The sequence below is a fragment of the Orcinus orca genome, chromosome 11, assembly GCF_937001465.1.
Source record: "Orcinus orca chromosome 11, mOrcOrc1.1, whole genome shotgun sequence".
NCBI lineage: Eukaryota > Metazoa > Chordata > Mammalia > Artiodactyla > Delphinidae > Orcinus > Orcinus orca.
Window position 1 is genome coordinate 79,827,368 of NC_064569.1, and position 25,656 is coordinate 79,853,023.

Genomic DNA, 25,656 nt, shown 5'->3' on the forward strand with positions numbered 1-25,656 from the left:
TGTCAGTTGCTTCATTTGCAAATATTTTCTCCTGTTCTGAGGGTTGTCTTTTAACCTTGTTTACGGTTTCCTTTGCTGTGCAAACACTTTTAAGTTTCATTAGGTCCCATTAGTTTATTTTTGTTTTTATTTCCATTTCTCTAGGAGGTGGGTCAAAAAGGATCTTGCTGTGATTTATGTCATACAGTGTTCTGCCTATGTTTTCCTCTAAGAGTTTTTTAGTGTCTGCCCTTACATTTAGGTCTTTAATCCATTTTGAGTTTATTTTTGTGTATGGTGTTAGGGAGTGTTCTAATTTCATTATTTTACATGTAGCTGTCCAGTTTTCCCAGCACCATATATTGAAGAGGCTGTCTTTCCTCCATTGTATATTCTTGCCTCCTTTGTCAAACATAAGGTAACCATATGTGCATGGGTTTATCTCTGGGCTTTCTATCCTTTTCCATTGATCTATATTTCTGTTTTTGTGCCAGTACTATAGTGTCTTGATTACTATAGCTTTGTAGTATAGTCTGAAGTCAGGGAGCCTGATTCTTCCAGCTCCATTTTTCTTTCTCAAGATTGCTTTGGCTATCCGGGGTCTTTTGTGTTTCCATACAAATTTTAAGATTTTTTTGTTCTAGTTCTGTGAAAAATGCCATTGGTAGTTTGATAGGGATTGCATTGAATCTGTAGATTGCTTTGGGTAGTATAATCATTTTCACAGTGTTGATTCTTCCAATCCAAGAACATGGTATATCTCTCCATCTGTTTGTATCATCTTTAATTTCTTTAATCACTGTCCTACATTTTTATGCATACAGGTCTTTTGTCTCCTTATGTAGGTTTATTCCTAGGTATTTTATTCTTTTTGTTGCAGTGGTAAATGGGAGTGTTTCCATAATTTCTCTTTCAGATTTTTCATCATTAGTGTATAGGACTGCAAGAGATTTCTGTACATTAATTTTGTATTCTGCTACTCTACCAAATTCATTGATTAGCTCCTGTAGTTTTCTGGTAGCCTCTTTAGGGTTCTCTATGTATAGTATCATATCATCTGCATCAGTGACAGTTTTACTTTTCCAATTTGGATTCTTTTTATTTTTCTTCTCTGATTTCTGTAGCTAAAACTTCCAAAACTATGTAGAAAAATAGTGGTGAGAGTGGACAACCTTGTCTTGTTCCTCATCTTAGTGGAAATGGTTTCAGTTTTTCACCACTGACAGTGATGTTTGCTGTGGGTTTGTCATATATGGCCTTTATTATGTTGAGGTAAGTTCCCTCTATGCCTACTTTCTGGAGGGTTTATAACATAAATGGGTGTTGAATTTTGTCAAAAGCTTTTTCTGCATCAGTGAAATGATCATATGGTTTTTATCCTTCAGTTTGTTAATATGGTGTATCACATTGATTGATTTGCCTATATTGAAGAATCCTTGTATTCCTGGGATAAATCTCACTTGATCATGGTGTATGATCCTTTTAATGTGCTGTTGGATTCTGTTTGCTAGTATTTTGTTGAGAATTTTTTCATCTATGTTCATCAGCAAATATTGGCCTATAGTTTTCTTTCTTTGTGACATCTTTGTCTGGTTTTGGTATCAGGGCTATGGTGGTCTCGTAGAATGAGTTTGGGAGTGTACCGCCCTCTGCTATATTCTGGAAGAGTTTGAGAAGGATAGTTGTTAGCTCTTCTCTAAATATTTGATAGAATTCACATGTGAAGCCATCTGGTCCTGGGCTTTTGTTTGTTAGAAGATTTTTAATCACTGTTCCAATTTCAGTGCTTGTGATGGGTCTGTTCATATTTTCTATTTCTTCAAGGTTCAGTCTCAGAAGGTTGTGCATTTCTAAGAATTTGTCCATTTCTTCCAGGCTGTCCATTTTATTGGCATATAGTTGCTTGTAATAATCTCTCATGATCCTTTGTATTTCTGCAGTGTCAGTTGTTACTTCTCCTTATTCATTTCTAATTCTGATGAATTGAGTCTTCTCCCTTTTTTTCTTGTTGAGTCTGGCTAATGGTTTATCAATTTTGTTTATCTTCTCAAAGAACTTCTCAACTTTTAGTTTTATTTTTCTTTGCTATCATTTCCTTAATTTCGTTTTCATTTACTTCTGATCTGATTTTTATGATTTCTTTCCTTCTGCTAACTCACGGTTTTTTTATTCTTCTTTCTCTAATTGCTTTAGGTGTAAGGTTAGGTTGTTTATTTGAGATGTTTCTTGTTTCTTGAGGTAGGATTGTATTGCTATATTCTTCCCTCTTAGAACTGCTTTTGCTGCATCCCATAGGTTTTTGGTCGTCCTGTTTTCATTGTCATTTGTTTCTAGGTATTTTCTGATTTCCTCTTTGATTTCTTCAGTGGTCTCTTGGTTAATTAGTAGAGTATTGTTTAGCCTCCATGTTTGTACTTTTTTACAGATTTTTTTCCTGTAATTGATATCTAGTCTCATAGCATTGTGGTCAGAAAAGATACTTGATACAATTTCAATTTTCTTAAATTTACCAAGGCTTGATTTGTGACCCAATATATGATCTATCCTGGAGAATGTTCCATAAGCACTTGAGAAGAAAGTGTAATCTGCTGTTTTGGGATGGAATGTCCTATAAATATCAATTAAGTCCATTTTGTTTAATGTATCATTTAAAGCTGTGTTTCCTTATTTATTTTCACTTTGGATGATCTGTCCATTGGTGAAAGTGGGGTGTTAAAATCCCCTACTATGATTGTGTTACTGTCGATGTCCTCTTTTATGGATGTTAGTGTTTGTCTTATTATGTATTGAGGTGTCCCTATGTTGGGTGCATAAATATTTGCAATTGTTATATATTCTTCTTGGTTTGATCCCTTGATCATTACATAGTTCCTTCTTTGTCTCTTGTAATAGTCTTTATTTTAAAGTATATTTTGTCTAATATGAGAATTGCTACTCCAGCTTTCTTTGATTTCCATTTTCATGGAATATCTTTTTCCATCCCCTCACTTCAGTCTGTATGTGTCCCTAGGTCTGAAGTGGGTCTCTTATAGACAGCATATGTACAGGTTTTGTTTTTGTATCCATTCAGCCAGTCTATGTCTTTCGGTTGGAGCATTTAATCCATTCACATTTAAGGTAGTTATTGATATGTATGTTCCTATTACCATTTTCTTAATTGTTTTGGGTTTGTTATTGTAGGTCATTTCCTTCTCTTATGTTTCCTGCCTAGAGAAGTGCTTTTAGCATTTGTTGTAAAGCTGGTTTCGTTGTACTGAATTCTCTTAGCTTTTGCTTTTCTGTAAAGGTTTTAATTTCTCCGCTGAATCTGAATGAGATCCTTGCTGGGCAGAGTAATCTTGGTTGTAGGTTTTTCCCTTTCATCACTTTAAATATGTCCTGCCACTCCCTTCTGGCTTGCAGAGTTTCTGCTGAATGATCAGCTGTTAACCTTATGGGGATTCCCTTGTATGTTATTTGTTGCTTTTCCCTTGCTGCTTTTAATATTTTTTCTTTGTTTTTAATTTTTTGTAGTTTGATTAATATGTGTCTTTGTGTGTTTCTCCTTGGATTTATCCTGTATGGGATTCTCTGCAAGTCCTGGACTTGATTCACTCTTTCCTTTCCCATATTAGGGAAGTTTTCAAATTTAACCTCTTCAAATATTTTCTCAGTCCCTTTGTTTTGCTCTTCTTTTTCTGGGACCCCTATAATTCGAATGTTGGTGCGTTTAATGTTGTCTCAGAGGTTTCTGAGACTGTCCTCAGTTCTTTTCAGTCTTTTTTCTTTATTCTGCTCTGTGGTAGTTATTTCCACTATTTTACCTCCTAGGTCACTTATCCGTTCTTCTGCCTCAGTTGTTCTGCTATTGATTCCTTCTAGAGAATTTTTAATTTCATTTATTGTGTTGTTCATCATTGTTTGTTTGCTCTTTCATTCTCTAGGTCCTTGTTAAATGTTTCTTGTATTTTCTGCATTCTATTTCCAAGATTTGGGATCATCTTTACTATCATTACTCTGAATTCTTTTTCAGGTAGACTGCCTATTTCCTCTTCATTTGTTTGGCCTGGTGGGTTTTTACTTTGTTCCTTCATCCTCTGCATATTTCTCTGTCTTCTCATTTTGCTTAACTTTCTGTGTTTAGGGTCTCCTTTTCACAGGCTGCGGTTTCACAGTTCCTGTTGTTTTTGGTGTGTGCCCCCAGTGGGTAAGTTTGGTTCAGTAGGTTGTGTAGGCTTCCTGGTGGAGGGGAATGGTGTCTGTGTTCTGGTGGATGAGGCTGGATCTTGTGTTTCTGGTGGGCAGGACCACGTCCGGTGGTGTGTTTTGGGGTGTCTGTGAACTTATTATGATTTTAGCAGCCTCTCTGCTAATGGGTGGGGTTGTTTTCCTGTCTTGCTAGTTGCTTGGCATGGCGTGTCCAGCGCTGGAGCTTGCTGGTCGTTGAGTGGAGCTGGGTCTTAGCGTTGAGATGGAGATCTCTGGGAGAGCTCTCACTGACTGATATTACATGGGGCCAGGAGTTCTCTGGTGGTCCAATGTCCTGAACTCAGCTCTCTCACCTCAGAGGCTTAGGCCTGACACCTGGCCGGAGCACCAAGACCCTGTCACTACACGGCTCAGAAGAAAAGGTAGGAAAAAAAAAGAAAGGAAGAAACATAAAATAAAATTTAAAAGTTATTAAAATAAAAAAAATTTAATAATATTATTAAAATTTTTAAAAAAAGAAAAACCAAGAAGAGAGCAACAAAACCAATAAACAAATCCACCAATGATAACAAGCGCTAAAAACTAAACCAAGATAAACACAAAAATCAGAAACTGGTCACTCGCATACAGCAAACCCCATGTCTACGGTTGCTCCCAAAATTCACTGCCTCAGTTTGAGGATGATTCGTTGTCTATTCAGGTATTCCTCAGATGCAGGGTACATCAAATTGACTGTGGAGATTTAATTCACTGCTCCTGAGGCTGCTGGGAGAGATTTCCCTTTCTCTTCTTTGTTCGCACAGCTCCTGGGGTTCAGCTTTGGATTTGGCCCTGCCCCTGCATGTAGGTCACCTGAGGGCATCTGTTCTTCACTCAGAGAGGACGGAGTTAAAGGAGCAGCTGATTAGGGGGCTCTGGCTCACTCAGGCTGGGGGGAGGGAGGGTTACATAATGTGGGGTGAGCCTGTGGCGGCAGAGGCCAATGTGACATTGCAACAGCCTGAAGCGCGCTGTGTGTTCTCCTGGGGAAGTTGTCCCTGGACCACGGGACCCTGGCAGTGGCAGGCTGCACAGGCACCCAGGAGGGGAGGTGTGGAGAGTGACCTGTGCTTGCACACAGGCTTCTTGGTGGCTTCAGCAGCAGCCTTAGCATTTCATGCCCATCCCTGGTGTCCACGCTGATAGCCACAGCTCGCGTCTGTCTCTGGAGCTCGTTTAGGCAGTGCTCTGAATCCCCTCTCGTCGCACACCCCAGAACAATGTTCTCTTGCCTCTTAGGCAGTTCCAGACTTTATCCCGGACTCCCTCCCATCTAGCTGTGGCGCATTAGCCCCCTTCAGACTGTGTTCCTACAGGCAACCCCAGTCCTCCCCCTGGGGTCTGATCTCCGAAGCCCAAGCCTCAGCTCCCAGCCCCCAACCGCCCCGGCGGGTGAGCAGACAAACTTCTCGGGCTGGTGAGTGCTGGTCAGCACCAATCCTCTGTGCGGGAATCTCTCCACTTTGCCCTCCGCACCCCTGTGGCTGCGCTCTCCTCCGTGGCTCCAAAGCTTCCCCCCTCCGCCACCCACAGTCTCCGCCCGCAAAGGGGCTTCCTCGTGTGTGGAAACCTTTCCTCCGTCACGGCTCCCTCCCACTGGTGCAGGTCCTGTCCCCATTCTTTTTCTCTGTTTTTTCTTTTGCCCTACCCAGGTATGTGGGGAGTTTCTTGCCTTTTGGGAGGTCTGAGGTCTTCTGCCAGCGTTCGGTAGGTGTTCTGTAGGGGTTGTTCCACATGTAGATGTATTTCTGATGTATTTGTGGGGAGGAAGGTGATCTCCACGTCTTACTCCTCCTCCATCTTCAAGATCTCCCCCCACCCCCCGGAAATTCAAATTTTTCAGGTAAGAAGTCACTGTCAATCCAGGCTAACAGTGATTTGAAATGTTATGGACTGTAAAAGATGTTAAAATGTGAGAAAAAAAATAAAGAAATAAATAAAAAGTGCCCTAGACTCTATGAAATAATATAGTTGTTTCATGTTTCTAGCAATTGGCCCGAAGGAACCATGGACTTCCCCTGGTGCCCCAGGAAATTGACTTGGATCAGAACTTAGATGGGTTACCCTGGGATCAGAGCTTACATTGCTCTGTCTTACTCTTATCCAAAGTACTGGCCCTGCCCAGAAGAGGTCCTGAAAGGAGAACAGGGAGTTTTATCAGGCTTGGCTCAATGATCAGGGTGATGGAGGCTTCAGGCCATAATTGTTCCAGTACAGCAGAATTCTTCTTAGGGCAGATGGCAAGCTGTGTTACTGGGCTCATTGCAGAGACCAGATCACACTCTTCTTCCAAGTTAATAAAATAAGGACTAAAATAGTCCAGTGGGTTTAGTAACTACATTACTGCTTTTCTTTCCAAGAACAATTCTGATGGAATCGAGAAGAAAAATTGCATTGAGCTGAAGTTGGAAAGGAGGTGAATAAACAGGCAGTATGTGAAAATGATACTTATGATAAGCTCAGTTCTAAATGAAAGGACAGATATTTTGATCCTCAAATGTGGTGTCTGCCCATTTTATCTATTATGGAAGGTCAAAATAATACATTCCTGGAAAACCTTTTGGGGGTTTCACTGGTGAGGGAACCTAGTTTAAAATCAGTAGTTAGGGCTTCCCTGGTGGCGCAGTGGTTGAGAGTCCGCCTGCCGATGCAGGGGACGCGGGTTCGTGCCCCAGCCAGGGAGGATCCCACATGCCGCGGAGCGGCTGGGCCCGTGAGCCATGGCCGCTGAGCCTGCGCGTCCGGAGCCTGTGCTCCGCAATGGAAGAGGCCACAACAGTGAGAGGCCCGTGTAATGCAAAAAAAAAAAAAAAGAAAAAAAAATCAGTAGTTATATAGAACCAAAAGCTCTTGAAATGAAAGATTTCTTCATGCACTTGCTTCCAGATGTGTTAGATTAGATCACTGAAGAGACATAATACATTTTTGCATATTAAATGACTTTTATCTTTTTGATCCAGTGTGAAAGAATTTTTAAATTCGACTTGCTTTACTCCACTGACTAGCGTACATTTATATCTTTCTGTCTAGTATGTAGACACCAAAGTGCTCTTCTTTAAAAACTTCCCACAACCATATTATCAGCTGCTGATGGCCTCCTCCACCCTCACATCATTATTCTAAACTAGTGAGGTCTTGCTGTCTAGGTAGTAGTTATGTTTAGAGATACATGGAATAGTTCTTAAAGTTCTGTTCATGATTTCCAAACTTGAAGAATAAAATGTAAAATAGGCATTGCCTCTGCTATCGAGGTTGTGCAGCGAAAGATCCAACTTTCTTACTCTCCAAGGAGAAGTAAAGCCACACAGATATGTTAACAGTCCAATGGTTCAGATTCTTTTTGCTTAGAAGATACATATTATTCTAGCTTCATCAGTCTAGCCAAAGAGATGTTTTGATGTATTCTCTTTATGCAGCTTAACTCCCTAAGTGAAATGGAGCTAGTGGAGCCAACAGTAAGATGTCTTAGGAGAAAACTGACCAATGAGAAAGATCATCTCTGCCCTTCTGACTTAACAGTCTTGATGAAAAGGACGTTTAAAAACCAGGGCTGCTTTTATTCCCTGGGGATCAGTGAGAGATCAGAGCCTCATTTAGGGGTGGGAATGCTGTGGTGTGGATCTTGCTAGACTACCTGATACTCTGAGACCAAAGTTAACAACTCATGACTTCTGCAAGAACATGGCAAGCAACTAAAGACGGGAACATAGCAGCAGCCGGATCTTCAGCCAAGTAGTGTTATTTGTATCATATCTAATGCCATCTACGTCCTTTCTGATAAAGAGCATCCAGGTTGTAAGAACTTGTACCTTTAGGCCAAAAATAAGAGGAAGGAATGAGCTAATGGGTGCCAAGTCTATATTTTCCTTTCGGTCTATTGCCTTTAAATCAGTAGGCTGGCCTTCCCTGGTGGTGCAGTGGTTGAGAGTCCGCCTGCCGATGCAGGGGACACGGGTTCGTGCCCTGGTCCGGGAAGATCCCTCATGCCGCGGAGCGGCTGGGCCCATGAGCCATGGCCGCTGAGCCTGCGCGTCCGGAGCCTGTGCTCCGCAACGGCAGAGGCCACAGCAATGAGAGGCCCGCGTACCGCAAAAAAAAAAAAAAAAAAAAATGAGTAGGCTTATTTTCCTTCTGCTAAATATTTTGTGCTTATGAATGCTGAATTTGAAACAGGCAGCTGGACTATTCCAACTAGCCTAGAAGATAATTTGCAAAAATGGAACTTTTAGACACTGTGGAGGTTCATTAGCCTGGCTGGTAGGCCCCATGTTTGGATGTTCTGTGAGTTCCTTACTCTATTTGTTTCCTATCGCTGCTATAAAAAATTACCACATTCTTATTGGCTTAAAATAACAGAAATTTATTATCTCACAGTTCTGAAGGCCAAAAGCCCTAAATCAGTATCACTGGGCCAAAATCAAGGTGTCATCAGGATCACACTCCCTCCAGAGACTCTAGGGAAAAATTCATTCCTTGCCTCTTCCAGTTTCTGGCGGCTGCTGGCATTCTTTGGCTTGCAGCCACATCACTCCAATCTTCAAGGCCAGTATCTTGAAATCCTTCTGCTCCACCTCCACACCAGCTTCTCCTCTGTGTGTGTCAAGTTTTCCACTGCCTTCCTCATATAAGGATACATGTGATTGCATTTAGGGCCTAACTGGAAAATCCAGGATATCTCCCCATCTCAAGATTCTTAACTTAATCACATGCATAAAGACCCTTTTTTGAGCCCAGTAAGATAACAGTCACAGGCTCTAGGGGTTAGGATGTAGAGGGCCCATTTTTCAGCCTACCACACTCACTGCTTACCTATCATTGAACACATACAAAGTCACATAGATAGAGGCAGAGATCCAATCTGAAAGCAAATGACAAATTATCAGTTTACTCTTCTTCAAACTTTGCTATATTCAGTTATCAGGAAAATTCACTTGCGAAGAACTGTTTATTCAAACAATGCTAGATGAATAAGATGCCTAGAAAAACAAAACAAAAAACCTCTTTGGCTCACCACTTTGCATCATGCCTTAGGAAGAGCTTAATAAGGAAATGAGAGAGAAAACGGAGAACTAAAATCTCTCTACATCCTCTGATTGTGCTACATCTACCCTCAGTTTTTGTCAACTGACACAGGTGTGTGAGGAGAGGAGAAAGAATGGAGTTGTCCACCCTTGGAATTCAATATATCCTTAAAATCCTTATAGAAACTCTGTGACAATGTGAAAGCCATTTGCTTTTGTATTGGAAGAGGACATGCTTCCCTGGGGTAATAAAACTCGATTCAATTCCCGACCCTAGGGAAGATATAGACTTGGATTCAGAGTTAAACCATTCAGAATTTAAATACATCAAATTCCTAATATCTTAAAAAGTCATGTTGGTGAGTCATCCAGGCAAGATGGTGTGGTGGATGAGATTAGGGGTGGGTATATATCAAGAGCAAAAACAAGATCTGAGAGCCTGCAACTCTAGAAGAGCCCAAAGTGATGCTGAACTTCAAAAACAGGAGAAAAACTGCCAGTGAAGCCTTCCAAAGGAAACTTTTGCTTTTTGTTTCCACCTTTTATTTCCACTATTTTCTCTCTTCCATTAAATATTTTCTAGCCCTCTAATAAATGTGATGTTCTGAGTGGATATGAGTAAGAGGCATTCTGGGATTTAGACCAGAAATCACCCAACAGGTGAAGGCACACACGCGCGCGTGCGCGCGCGCGCGCGCACACACACACACACACACACACACACACACACACACACAGAGCTATCCTCACACAGAAGGCTGTATGAAGACACCCGTGTACGATGTGGAGGGTAAAGCGACTCTGGAAGCTAAATTGTACCGACGGTTTCTAATCCCAGCTCACCAGGGATTTATATTATACAATAAGGAAATGACTTGTTGGATAACTTCCAGAGTTTGTCTTAAAATTTAATTGCAGCCTATCTAACACTTTTATAAAACATATACATTTTACTTAGGTTTCTTAGTCAAAATATTCCTCTTTTTTTTTAGTAAGTGACAAAAGTGTTCTAGCTGTAATTAATGGAGTACAAAAATATTGCGGAAACATGCCTTAAGGCTTAAACTATAATTCTATTACTAATATATTCCCTTGGCTTGCCTTTTGAACTCTGCTGCCTCTTGCCTTGCAGCTGTGTTTAATGAGTGGAGAGATTATTCAAATGAGCCCACAGCAGAGCATTATTTCTGAGGTGCTCGCCATCTTGAACAGGCATCCTCTCTCACAACCAGGCGGTCAGAGCAGACCATCCATTCCTCTTTAGTTACCTGGCCATGTATGTGGTAATATAATTCCACAGACATCCAATCACATCCCTAGATTTGGAAAGAAGCTACTAATGATACTGTGACCAAACAAAAGGACAGCTGAAACAGCCTTCAAGGTGACAAATGAGAAGATACCTACACCAGCCTCTACCCGGCTTCAGCTTTCAATTTGTCACTGCCTGTCAGTGATGGAGACTGTCAGTGTCTAATAATGAAAACATGCAGCCATACAAAATAGTCTCTTTAAAAAGCACTGTTTGCAGGCATATGGCCTTTGCCCCAACTTATATTGAAACGCAACCCATTATAAATGGGCAGGCCAATGTTTAATGATTTTTAGGATGTTAAAATGAGTTTCTACTCATGTAAGATTTAAAAGTAAGTATAACTCTCTAGGGGAGAAACCCCTGAGACGATTACAAAGTTGCCAAGAAAATTTAATAAGAACTAATTTTAAACTGATAAACATTCAATCCAATATGGTGAGATTATGCAATAAGAATTCTTCCTGGGAATTTACAGAGAGATAAGCATCTCATGAATAAGTAAATTCTGAAACAGGAGGCTACAGGGTGTTTATTGATTTTGAAATCATTTGTTTGAGAAATTGCCCTTGAGGAAAAGACTATTATGTCTGATAATATAATAGTTATATTCAGAGACAACCCACTTCTTTGGCTGATGGCAGAATATAAAGATTACCCACCCAATACAAAATTTATAAGCAAAAATTTAAATTGCAAAACCCGGTTACTCATTATTATAATCTTCCATTTCCTAATTTCTAGAAGTTAATTTTCGCATGTAATACAAAAGTCAAAAATAAGTAAAAGCTAAATAACTGAAATCCTCGATTCACAAATAGTTTTGCTACAACTGGAATTGGGGAGTTTTTTTTGGAAAAAAAGGCTCTCTCCATGGACATCCTAAATTCCATACCCATTAATCCCAATTCCTTACACCATCTGTATCTACCTGTGCAACTCGGGATAATTCGAATTAAAATTTGGAGAAGCTTCTGAATCACTTCAAAATTTTAAAAACAAAATGTCCTTTCAATTTATCATTCTCATGAAAGAAAAAACTGCAATCATTTTTAACAATGGTTGGAAACATAAATGGTGTTTTGTAAATTCTGAGTTAGTCAGAAAATTCCAATACAATGCTCTGTGTTTTCTAACAATTAAAAAAATTATTTTTTTCTAAACACTTCCCCTGAAGAAAGTTGCCACATTTCTTAACTGTCATCCAACATAAAGTGAGGTAATAGAATCCAATTTAGTTGCCAATGACTCAGTTTCTATAACAATACCATCTTCCATGATGAATCATTATTGGGTTCCACAAAAGTGGTAAAATGCCCATCCTCTCCTCCCTACCTCTAGTTTCTGAAAACGAAAGAGCAAACTCTCTCTCTCTCTCTGTCCTCTCAATTTCATCCCTTCTTATCCCTTCTAGAACTTCACTACATCAATTGTGCCCTCTTCTATGTCTATTCTGTTGCCTCTTCTGTTGGCTATTTCCTCTTAGCCTACTAACATGCTCAAGTGATCTTACTTCACTAAAAATTAAGATCGTCCTCTCTCAAGTTACCAGCTCATATTCAGCCATATTCTTGAGTAACTACACACTGGTCTCCACACTGTCACTCCACACACTGCTTCATCCTTTGATCCATTTTCCACCAGCATGCTGAAACGTCTCCTAAACCTCCCCTGTGTTCAACTGCTTCAGGTTCTCTTAAAGTCACTCCCTTAATCCCTCTCTCTGCCTTCCATGACCCTGCATTCTCCTGGCTCTCCTGGCTCTAGCAGGCCTTCCTGCTAGCCTCTGAGCCTGAAATACCATCCTACTTTTCCTCCTAAAGAAACACTACAAATCCTTCAAGGTCAACATAAAACACCACATTGTCTGTGGAATCTTCCCTGACTCTGTCCAAAAGAAGGAATCATCCACACCTTGTACATACCTCTTTAAAGCTCTTATCACATAAAACGGAACTTCCATTCATTAAGTCACCAAACATTACTGAGCATCTTCTTGGTGCCAGGTACTCTTCCAGGCACTTGGGACATCTCAATGAGCAAAACCAAGGTCCCTGCCTTTAAGAAGCTGCAGTCCAGTGGGAATAATTGTGACACATAAGAGTATTATGTAGGAAAAAAAAGAATATTATGTAGTATATTAGAAGGTTATATGCCCTACAAAAAAAAAAACAAGAGTGCATCATGGAAGGATTGCAACAGTGGAGAAAGACCGCAGTTGTATGACAAAATATGATGTTTGCATGTTTGTCTCCCCTACTGGATTGTGATCTTCTTGAAGGCAGAAATCATGCCTTATTCATTTTTGTACGTCCAGAGATTAGCCCAGTGCCTGGTACATGGTAGATTGTCATTTATTCATCTGTTCCTTCAATAAACATCTATTGAGGAGTAACTGCCCCCCAGGACCATGCTAGGCACTATGAATAATAATAACAGCAACACTTATTGACTGTTTATTCTGTACCAGCTACTTCCATCTCATATATGAAGAAGCAAAATCTCAGGGAGGTTAAAAATCTTATTAGTCCAAGGTCACAATGTTAACAAATGGCTGAGCCATAGTTTGAATCCAGCCAGTCTGACTCCAAAGCCTGTAATCTAAGCTACGTTACGCTGCCTCTATAGAACCTATCCTCAAGCTGTGTAAAACTAGCAGATAGGACAAATATTAACAAACTGTTCCAGAGGGACCAACCATCCTGGTTTGTCCAGGACTATCCTAGTTTCAGTACTAGAAATCCTGCATCCCAGGAAACGACTCCGTCTCACGCAAACTGGAATAGTTGTTCAATCTAAATCTCTGCTCAGATTTTGCTTTCTCCATTAGACCTACTGACCTTTTAATCTACCCTCCTGCACCACACCCATATCCTGAACTACTTTTTCCTACCATACTTACTATCTTATAACAAACTATATAATTTGCTTATTTGTTATGTTCAGTGTTTCTTGCCCATCTATCAATTAGAGTGTAACGCAAGCACCCAGAACAGTACCTAACACTCTATAAAGAGCTGCTTTCTAGCACTCAAGAATGAGTGACCCAGCATGGCAAGTGCCCTTAAGGAAATATGCCTCTCATTTTATGGAGTCAACAAGGAAGGTCGGAGACACCTTCCTGAAGGAACTGTGGCTAACTCAACAACTGAGCAGCAGATTGACTAGCTGACAAGGAGGAGCCCAAGGGTATGGGAAAAATATTCTGAACAGAGGGCATGACAATCACAAAGACCCAACTGGCATGGTGCTGTAAGTATGTATGTATGGGATGTGGGGTGCTTAGGAGAAGTTTGGAGTTGCTGGGATACAAGGAGCGAGGCAGGAATTGGCCAGATATAAGGATGAAGAAACAAGCATAAAATATATTTGGGTTTCCATCTGTCTTTAGCATAAAGTCCAAGCTCTCAACATACAAAGTCCTTTACTATCCCAACTTCTAAGCTCCCATGACTGCTTCATGTATCCATTCCAGTCAAGCTGGACATTCTCTGTTCATACTCTAGACTGTCAAACCTTCTATGTCTTTACAGAGAAATACCTCCATTTTAAATGCTTTTCCCCTCCAGCTTCTCAGGCAATCTCCTTCAAGGTACAATTCAAAACCACCTTTTCTATGAACACCCAATGGCCCTATGAAAGCAATAGTCCTTTCTCTCTTAATGCTCAGAACCATTAATCTGCACCTCCAACTCTTGCCTGCTTTCTTCTCTCTGTAAGGTTACCTTTGTGCAGCATGTTCACGCCCCCTATCTACCTCTAACCTCATCTCTGACTCTCACCTCCTCTGAGGACTTTGGCTTCTTTCTGCTCCATGCAGTTGCTAGCTCCTACCTCAAGACTTTGGCACTGGTGTTCCTTCTGCCCGGGACTCAATCCCTCAAGATCTTCATTTGACTGTTTTTTTCACATCATTCAGGCCTGCTGCTCAGAGAAGCATCCCAGAACTCTCCCCCTGTCCCAGCCACTTTCTATCATATTACCTCTGTATTCACTTCTTTATAGAGCTCACCAGTACTTTTTTTTTTGGCCATGCAGTGAAGCTTATGGGATATTAGTTCTCTGACCAGGGATTGAACCCCAGCCCTGGCAGTGAAAGCGCCAAATTCTAACCACTGGACCACCAGGGGATTCCCTCATCAGTACCTATTTTTAAAATGTGTTTACTGGAATGCAAGCTCAATGAGAGCAGAGACCTTGTCTGTCTTGGATTCGGCTGACTCCCCAGTGCTTGTAACACATAATAGGATCAATATGTGTGGAAAGAATGACAACCTCATGGCCTCTATTAACTTACCAGCTAATTTGAGAACATAGAAATTCCTTTATGTCTTTGAACCCCCAAGACATAAAGGTGCATAGTCTTTTTCCTAATGGATAGTAGTCATTCAAATACTTACTGAATGACTGAACAAGATTTCTCTAGATATATTCTAATGATAAAAACCCTACAAACCAATGGCTTTTAAACTTTGCTGCCCATTAGAATCACCTGGAGAGCCTTTTAGAAATGCCAGTGCCCTGGTCCCACCCTCTGATACTCTAATTCAATTGGTTTGGGAAGGGGTTTGGGCATCAACATTTTTTTAAAGCTCCTCATATGATTCTAATGGACAGCCAAGGTTGAGAACTGCTCTAAACCCTGCAAAAGAATGCTAAGTCCAAATAAAATGTTGAATTCCAAACAAACTTTAGGACATGGCCATTGATTTCTTGAATTGCTCTTCATGAGGAATTGTGAGCAACTGCCTGCTGAAAGAGAACACTTCGAAGAAAAAAGAAAAAAAGACTTCGGCGCCATACACTGAAGGAGGTGGCCTTTCAAAGCAAACACTTCTTAGACCCATCTACTGTTCACAACTTCTTTGGAAAATTCATTGGCAATAGCACATGCAGGACCCCACAATCAGACTAGGAAAATACTGTGTCATAAAGGCATTTAGAATCATTCTTGAAGTTATTTGGCGGCTTTATGCAAAAGGGTGGATTATACCTCCTTATCAAGGTATTAATATGAATGTATAAGCCCATTGTGCTCAGGATTCAATAGACCTGCAATGATTTAGGCAGAGAGTGTGTTTGTGAAGCAGAAGAAAGCCTGCCTAATTAGGAAACAAGGAACGGGAAAATAAATAAAGGGGTTGAACAAAGTCAGCTCTGGCTCTAATTTGCCTGGAGACATCCTAACACTTGCTGCAGAATAAATCGAATTTTTGCTGTATACATTCAATATTTGTTAATAAGCTGCCAGCTAGCAGGGTTTTTTTTTTTTTTCCCTGTTTTTCCTGTACATGCAGGGAATGGTGTGCATATTGTCAGGCTGGGACATGCAATGAGCCACATGGAGGCAACTCCCAGGCTATGGAGGGACAGCTTGGGCCAGGAGGGGACTGTCCCCAACTTGCAAAAACAGGGGATGGGGAACACAGGTGAGATCCATGGGTTTCACATACTATCTTGGGAGGAAAATATGATTTTTAGAGGCAATTTGACAAGGAATTTCTATCCTGCTAGTCTGGGTTAGCGTTTCTGAATGTGATAAATAACAGGGCTCTTGGACAGCTCATTTTTTCTTTATTTTGATACCCTTACAGCAGTAATCATGCCTCTTGTCAAGTGTTATAAAGATAAAGACAAATGTTCCCTATTGCTATTCTGTCAATGCAGCTCAACCCAAGCCAAAGAAAGGCACCCCTGCCAGATGTGTGGAATGTACCATTTGTCTTGTCTCTGTCACAGACTGAGGCCCATCCTATCCCAACAGGATCCTCAGGTCAGAAAAATTGAAATCCACTGCAGACAGTGTTGAGGTTTGCTTTACCTGATCTAGAATCCAGCACCCCATGCATGTTTCCTCCATGCTGACACCGAGATCTATCTTCCTTTTCTGGGTCTATTGATTAGACCGTGCAACACATCTGTAAGGTCAAATAAGCAAAACAATTGCTTTGTCAAATAAGATGGGCTTTGGCATCAGTGATTTTTTTTTTTTAATCAGAAAGATTCTGCACAGTTGTCATTTATTGATGGTAGCAATATTTGAAAAACATGAAATGATTTCCAGAGATGTGGTTCAGGAACCCGTCTGAAAAATTGTGTATGCCAAAACAGATGGAGTTTGGCTTAATTGTTGAAATAAATTGCCATATGGAACAAAACACAGCTGATTACTGCATTAACACTAATGTTAATATGCTTCATTATTCTATTGTCATTGTAGCTACAGTTGTCACCAGACTTTAATCAACGTTTATAAGGGAATTCAAAGTGTGAAATTTGGGGCCCAAAGGAGATTTCAGACATCATCTAGTTATTTTACAGATGAGGAAACTGAGGCTTACAGAGGATGAATGATTTGTATTAAGGCATATACCCTACATCCTGAAAATGAAAGGTATTTTTAAAATGTAGGCCACATTTGGGCAAGTTATTCATAAACAACAAGGCCATTATAACTCAAAATAAAAAACAACACTACTGCAAATGAGCATGACAGGAGATTTTGTGCAATTAGACAAAACAGACAGGACTACCTAATTTGACACAATTTCTTCTTCAGGCTTAGCATCTCTTAGTTAACACCCAAGATATTATATATGTTCTCTTCTGGAACTTCTGCAGTGATTTCTCGCTTAGTATCTTCTTCCCAGGATATTCTCAATATAAAATAAAAATCATTGTGGATGATAGGAGGAAAACACAAATAAACCACAGGAGATGTTGGGGAATAGAAAATGGGATATGAGAATAAAGAGATATCTCCCATTTCCAGTTGTGGTGAGTGAAGTGTTTTCCTTAGTTTTTCTCATAACTGTTGATCCTTCCCTGGTCCCCTTTTCTCTGTAAAGTTGGAAATGAATGGGAATTGATCTGAAAAGCTATTTCAAAAGTTATTACAGGATTGTCAGTAATCCTCTAAACCTAACTTTCGTCCCTACTGCCACCCCTACACCCGACACACAAAACCCTTTGAAAAGCTAGTGTTGGAAGTCTGAAGTGAGAAAACAGTAAGCCAGTAGCCATCCCCTACCCCCGCCCCAGCTCAAGGTCAGTGACCCAGAAACAAGTGAGAGGAGGCTCCAAACTCTGTGAAAGAAATTGTACAGTTGTGTTGAATGGATGCTTCGTTTCATGATTTGTGTTTCATCCTACTGCGGCAAACTTTTAAGAGATGTCCAAATCCTTTCATTTTCTCTGGATACCACCCCTGACAGAGTCCTCTGTTACAGTTCTCGTCACCTTTAATTTCCCTTTTATGTTAATTTTTTTCTATCTTTCCCTTCTCATTTGTTAGCTCCCGACCAGAAAAAAAAAAAAAGCAATTACCTGTGCAACTTTCTGCCTAATACACAACAGGAGCTCAGTCACTGTTATTGAATAAGTGCATGAATCTAGCATTTACTGAGCTCCTGAGTTCTGAGTACTGTATTAGGCAGTGTGTGTTTATGTGTTTGGGTCTGCAATGTTAAGCATGAGTTAGGGTAAAAGTCAAGCTGCTATAATAAAGAGACCTGAAAATATAGTGGCATACTTAACATGGGAGTTTATTTTTCTCTCGCGTAACACACCAGCGGTAGGCACGTGGTTCAGGATGGGTAACTAGATCTGATTTGCAAAGTCATTCTGGGACCTGAGCTGATGGGTTATCTCTGCTACCCTTAACATGTGGCTTCCATCTCTGGGTCTAAGGTGACTCAATATGCCAGCCTGAGAAAACGAGGAGGGGAAAATGAGAGGAAGGAAGAGAGAGTGAAGAACAAGCAGCTTTCTAACCACACATTTCTCCCACTCACAGCCCACTGGACAAAACTTCGTCACGTGACCACACCTTAGCCACAAGAGAAGCTGGGAAATTTAGTCTAAGCTGGACAGCTGTGTGCCCAGATAAAACTCAAATATGAGGAGGTAGAGGAAGTGGGGAGGTCTATTAATAAAGAAAAAGAAAAAAGTGGATGTTGGGGGACTAGCTGTCTACAACACTGTGATAAAAGAAATATATATCTATATTACTCAGATGACCAAAATACATTTCTCTGATGTATTTGATCTTTGTCCATGGTTCCTGGCTCACAGCTCCCAAAAGCCTTGGAATTTCCTGAGCTATAAGAGCAATGGGAGTATCTTTGGTCTCTTGTCCTCTTCCTAAAATCACTTCAGAGCCATAAAGGTGAAATGGGTGTCTTGTCGTTCATAACAAGCCCCTTTTCACCACAACTGGGTTTATGTTAACAAGGTGACTTTTACAAAGCACCTAAAGATGGGGGCTGGTTGCCAGGGGAACCAACCTTAGATAAAGGGGTGGAACTTTCTGTCCCACCCCCTCTAATTTCTGGGGACAGGAAAGGAGCTGGAGATTGAATCAACTACCAATGGGCAATGATTTAATCAATCACGTCTATGTAATGAAGCCTCCGTGAAAACTCAAAAGCAAGCAGTTCAGAAAGCTTCCAGGTTGGTGAATCAGAACATTCCACATGCCACTATGCCGAGCCCAAACTCCGCGGGAGGCAACTCCTTTGTTTGGTACGTCGCCCTAAGTATCTCTTCATTTGGCTATTGATTTGTATCCTTTAATATCCTTTGTAATAATCTGGTCATCTAGTGAGTGAATGGGTTTCCTGAGTTCTGCAAACCACTCGAACAAATTTATTGAACCCGTGGATGAAGTCATGAGAACTTCTGGTTTATAGCCAGTTGGTCAGAAGTACAAGTAACAACCTGGATTTGCAAGTGGCATCTGAGGTGGAGGACAGTCCTGTGGGACTGAGCCCTTAATCTGTGGAATTTGATGCTGTCTCCAAGTAGTGGTGTCAGAATTCAGTTGAATTGTAGGACACCCAGCTGGTGTCAGAGAATTGTTTGGTGGTGTGAGGGGAAACTACCCCCCTGCCATACGTTGGCACTCATGATCAGAAGCCTTATGTCTCTACCACAGTGTGTGTTTTGGAGAAAAGAGAAGCAAAAAGAAAATACACTTTGGGGTTCACAGAATATAAACAAATAGGGATATGAGCTATATCAGTTAGATTTTTCTGTCCCAAACTTAGCACTTAAAACATTTATTTGCTCACAGTTCTGTGGATTAGCAATTTGGGTTAGGCTCAGCTGACACCATTCATCTCTGGTCCACATGTTGTTGCTCAGACCCAATCATGTGTCAGTTAGCTGACAATAGCCTCATTGGCATGTCTTGTGGTTGCCTGTCTACTGCCAGCAGCAAAAAAAGTAACTGGTCATATGTTACTCATCATCCAGCAAGTAAGCCTGAGCTTATCCACATAGTAGTAGTAACAGGGTTACCAAGAGCAGCCAGGGAGGGTCCCGTGTGCTATATTTTTGAAGGTTCTACTTGCATCACATGTGCTAATGTCCCACTGGCAGAGCAAGCCCAGATTCAAGTGGTAGAGAAACTGATACCACCTCTTGAGGGCAGCTGCTGCAAAGTCACATCACAAAAGGGCATGCGTATAGAAAGAGGAAGAATTCCGGGCCATTTTTGCAAACAATTTATCAAAAAAGCTAGACTCAAAGGACACAAAAGAAGTATCATGTAACTTTCTGCAAAGCTTTATAAGAGAAGGCATGTGCTAAGATTCTTGGTGAAATTTTGTGAAAGGAATAATTATATATCTGTAGCATCATCAAAAGTCCAATCTAAGCAAAATGAACCATTTCATTCTCTAACTTAAAGAATTAAATAAACTCTTAAAAAAGAGTGTCATAAAAGCATTAGGAAAACAAAAATAACTCACTTTCTGGCTATCAAGAGTCATGCTCCCCAGAAAGAGTATATTTTGAGCTAAGCAAATAAAATTATATTAGCCCTAAAGAAACTTGGAGAGCATTTTACATATTCTCCCATTTTACCTTTCTAATTCAATTCCGTAAGTTTTTATTGCATACCTACTACATGCTAAGCCCTGTGGCAATTATGTAAAGACAAAGAATATTATAAGATTGTGAGTTTGGGTATTATTTTATTTCTTTTTTTCTTGTTAAATCATTAATAAAGTGAATTTGATGAGAGTACTCGTATTTTCTTGGTAGGAGAACTAAGTTCTGAGTGTCTTACAACCCAGTCCAAAAATGGGCAGAAGACTTAAATAGACATTTGTCCAAAGAAGACATACAGATTGCCAACAAACACATGAAAAGATGCTCAGCATCACTAATCATTAGAGAAATGCAAATCAAAATCACAATGAGATATCACGTCACACTGGTCAGAATGGCCATCATCAAAAAATCTACAAACAATAAATGCTGGAGAGGGTGTGGAGAAAAGGGAACCCTCCTGCACTATTGGTGGGAATGTAAATTGATACAGCCACTATGGAGAACAGTATGGAGGTTCCTTAAAAAACTAAAATTGGAACTACCATATGACCTAGCAATCCCAATAGTGGGCATATACCCTGAGAAAACCATAATTCAAAAAGAGTCATGTACCACAATATTCATTGCAGCACTATTTACAATAGCCAGGACATGGAAGCAACATAAATGTCCATCGACAGATGAATGGATAAAGAAGATGTGTTACATATATACAATGGAATATTACTCAGCCATAAAAAGGAATGAAATTGAGTTATTTGTAGTGAGGTGGGTGCACCTAGAGTCTGTCATACAGAGTGAAGTAAGTCAGATAGAGAAAAACAAATACCGTATACTTATGCATATATAGGAATCTAAAAAAAAGGTACTGGGACTTCCCTTGTGGCACAGTGGTTGGGACTCTGCCTGCCAATGCGGGGGACTTGGGTTCAAGCCCTGGTCCGGGAAGACCCACATGCCGTGGAGCAACTAAGCCTGTACGCCACAACTATTGAGCCTGCCAGCTCTAGAGCCCACGAGCCACAACTACTGAGCCTGCGTGCCACAACTATTGAAGACCACGCGCCTAGAGCCTACGCTCCACAGCAAGAGAAGCCACCACAATGAGAAGCCCGCGCACTGCAACGAAGAGTAGCCCCCACTCACCGCAACCAGAGAAAGCCCGTGCATGGCAACGAAGACCCAACACAGCCAAACTTAATTAATTAATTAATTAATTTTTAAATGGTACTGATGAACCTAATGGCAGGGCAGGAATAAAGACGCAGGCATAGAGAATGGACTCGAGGACACAGCAGGGGAATGGGAAGCCAGAACGAAGTGAGAGAGTAGCATTGACACATATGCACTACCAAATGTAAAATAGGTAGCTAGTGGGAAGCTGCTGCATAGCATAGGGAGATCAGCTTGATGCTTTGTGACGACCTAGAGGAGTGGGATAGGGAGGGTGGGAGGGAGGCTCAAGAGGGAGGGGATATGGGGATATATGTATACATACAGCTGATTCACTTTGTTGTACAGCAGAGACTAACACAACATTGTAAAGCAATTACACTCCAATAAAGATTAAAAAAAAAAAAAAAAGAATGTTTTACTAAAGCTACCCAAGGATACAGTGGCAGAACCCAGGAGAGCATCCAGAGCCGCCTCTGCAGTGTGCTGGGGCACTGCTGACAGGAAGAAGGCAAACGAGACAAAAGAGGACTAGATGGGGACATCTCTTATTTTAGGAATGTTTAGATGTAAAAATAGGATCATGAAGAATTAGATGCAAGTTATAAAATTAACTCTATGTGGTTAGCATACATACTAATAATATGCTTCTAGAAGCTTCCATCTGACTCAGAATAAAATCCAAGTCCTTACTATGTCCTACAAAGGCCTGAAAGACTTAGCTGTTCCTCTGACCTTGTCTCCTAGCATCTCCTCTACCTCTCTCTGCTCCCACTACCTTGCCTTATTGCTGTTCCTCAGAAATACCAAGACATCTCATCTCAGGGCTTTGTACTTCCTGTCCTCTCTGGCTGGACCACTTTTCCTTCCCAGATCTCTGCAAGCCTTCTTCAATTCTTGGCTCAGAGATCACCACACTAAGGAGGCCCTTCCTTACTATAAACATACTATATGAAACACAACCCTCCCTCTGCCTTTCATTCTCTGCCCCCCTAACATGTTCTCTATTTTTATTCTTAGAGCTTATCATCTCCTGATTCTACATATATTTATTGTCTGTTTCTCCTACTAGAATATAAGCTCTTCAGGACCTGGTCTGTTTTCGTTGACTGTTTTATCCTCAGTACCTAGGAGAGTGTCTAGCACACAGTGTTAAGTAAACATTGGTTGAATGAATTTTTCATCACTGATGTACGTGCATAGATATATACCATGTATATACATCTATGCATATATCTATATAATCTACATATATCTATATAATCTACATATATAAACCTATATAACCTATATAATCTACATATATAAACCTACATAATCATACATGTCAATGCAGAATAATTATTAATGAAGCCCAGAACCATACTATAGCAATCTCTTCTCATCAGGGCCTTGCTGTCTCTCTAAAGTTGTTAACTTTATGTTTCTACCTGGTTCTGATCTTCTTTTGTTATTCTGTTTCATCGGTGCTCACTGATTGGTTTCTGATTCACATTTCACACAGATTCATGAACTTCACCTTCTTTTGTCAGACCAGGTATGACTAATTAAAGAGAATCCCAGTGACCTTCAATTGCTTAAAGTGTACTCTTTCAAGTAGAGAGAACATCTGCCTTGCAATGCATAGATGCCACCGATAATAGTTAATTCTATTGCTCTAGATGTTCCCTTTCATATTTGCTATTACATAAACCCAGGCAATGATGAAAGACAATGTCTCCATACAACAGATTCTGCATTACAAAATGCACCCCACAAAATTACTGTTACACAGTATCCACTGCAGATATATAATGAAGATGTTCAAATGCACCTCTCAATAGTTCGGTATCCTATAAGAAAAGGAAGACTTTCAGATTAATTATTGCTTGGAAGCCTCTCAATTACACAAAAGCTCTTTGTTGTGTGATTGTCTTCTGCTTCTAAAATATCCCCTACCTTAAACAAGTGAGAATAAAAGCTGTCGGCTTCCTAGTTCACTGAGGTCTTGCCATTCAACCCTGTGGTTAGGTACACGTGAGTTACTGAGTACAGCGGGATCACCATAGAAGGAATTCCACAGAACCTGGGTAGGTGGACAGGAGGAACCATAGCTTGGAGAAAAAGGAAAAATGTTCGGGGGGAATTTGCAAGACAGCATCTACTTTCCCAGCTTTCAGTTCTAGCCCTTCTTTTCACCCCCAACCACTTCTCCAATTTAGACCCTCACAATCTCTCACTAGACTATTCTAATGGCCTCTAACTGTCCTCTCTGACTCCAGTTTCTCTCTCCTCTAATTTCTCCTTGACAGAATCACATGTGTCTTTCTCCTAACTCACAAATGGTATCATATCACTTCAACAGCCTTCAATGCTTCCTATTGCCCGTACAGTCAACTCCGTACCCCTTAGCAAAGCACTAAACTTCTTGCTGATCTAATCCCAGACCACTCTCCCAACTTCATCTCCCAGTTCACGCCCTCATTCAGCATCAACACTGCAGCTAAAGAGAGCTGCATATCAGGTACTTTCTGTGTTTTCTCATCTGATTCCTCTTGTTTCTTCCACCAAGAAATCATTCCCTTGAATCCAGCTCACTCCTCCATACCTAGACCACAGTGGACCTAATTCATGAGCCCTTCCCTGGGCCTTTCAGTAGAAATTAATTGCTCCCTCCTCCATGCTCCATCAGACTCTACAATTTCTCCTCTACTGAATAGGTATCATACTCCTCCTTGTTATTGGTGTATGCTTTAATCTCCTCACTAAATTGTCAGCTCTTTAAGAATGATTTCATCTCCGTATCTCTTCTCGGGCTTTTACTATATGCTAGGCATGGTTTCAAATGCTGCAGGTGTACTAGTAGTTTTTTTAATACTTACAGCAAACCTATGAAGTAATACTTTTATCTCCATTTTATAAATAAGTAGAAAGAGGTACAGACAAGTTAGGTAATTCATCTACCCTCACAAAGGGTATTGGCGCTAGTCAAACTGACCCCAGAGTCCATATACTTAAACACTATAGTATGAATATATTTAAATTTATCCGAACAAAGCATTTAAATAGTTCCAAAGACTGATAGAAAATGCTATAAAAGCAGGTGATAAGAATATTAGGGAGTAACTCAGACTAAAAAAGCCCAGAGAAGTTAAGCTGCTTATCCGAGTTCACACAGTGAGTTACTGGCAGAGACAAAATGAAATCTGGGTCTCTGGAGGCTGGCCTAGTGCTCTTTAAACTAGATCATGGCTGCCATGTGGTCCCTATGGAGTGACTGGTGAGAAAAAAAGAGATGAGAAATGTAAGTGAGTCTCATGTAACTGTAAGAAGTAATAAGGAACTCAGGCAAGGATGGATCTCAAGATACTGTAAGCAAACTCCCTAATAAACACACCTCTAAGGATGAATTTTTTTTAACTCTGAAACTCGAAAAACCTAAATCCATGGACCCAAGTAAAAACATGGGCAAAGTGTGAATGGACAGAACCTAAAATTTAATAGCAAACTCTTTTTTCAGTACTTACCACATGCTGGAGTTGTGTTAACACTTGACCTGATATAATCCTCACAACAGACCTATCATCATTACCATTAGCCTCATTTTAAAGAGACAGGAATAGTCTACGAGAAATTGAGTAAATTTCCTAAGGTCACAGAGAGGGTAAGAGGTAGCACTGGGATGCATATTCCAAACAAATGAATTTTTCAGGTAATAGAAGCTCATTCCTTGAAGCCCTAAAACCATTTTGGATTTCAGCACCCTTATATGCAGTATATACTTTCCTGCCTTCCAAGAAAAAGAACTGCAATATATTTTAATTTTTCACTTGGTTCCCAAAGTCATCAGTATGTGTGTCCCTATGCACCAGCTTCCTTCAAAATGGTTGTAAAGAGGCAATTATCATACAACAATGCCATACTGAGGCAGGTATACCTAGTGTCTGACAATAAATGGTCTCTTAAATACTGTTTTCTTAGTCCCTTTGCCTGCTATTATAGTTTTCCCACTTTTCCTCATCAAAACATGGCAGCTATGATTTCTTGCAGTTATATGCCTTCATCATCCTCACCACTTGCTGCTATGGACTGGAAGACCACATAATGGTCATGTTAGAATTTGGCAAA

General features: G+C 40.5%; 1 long non-coding RNA gene across 1 annotated transcript in view; it reads right to left on the bottom strand.

Moving 5' to 3' along the window:
- LOC117201153 (uncharacterized) overlaps positions 1-25,656 on the bottom strand; it is a 546,510-nt gene that overhangs the window by 166,032 nt on the left and 354,822 nt on the right. Inside the window, exon 5 of the long non-coding RNA XR_004483120.2 lies at positions 16,361-16,457. This is a non-coding gene — a long non-coding RNA (uncharacterized LOC117201153). The remainder of the gene's footprint in view (positions 1-16,360; positions 16,458-25,656) is intronic.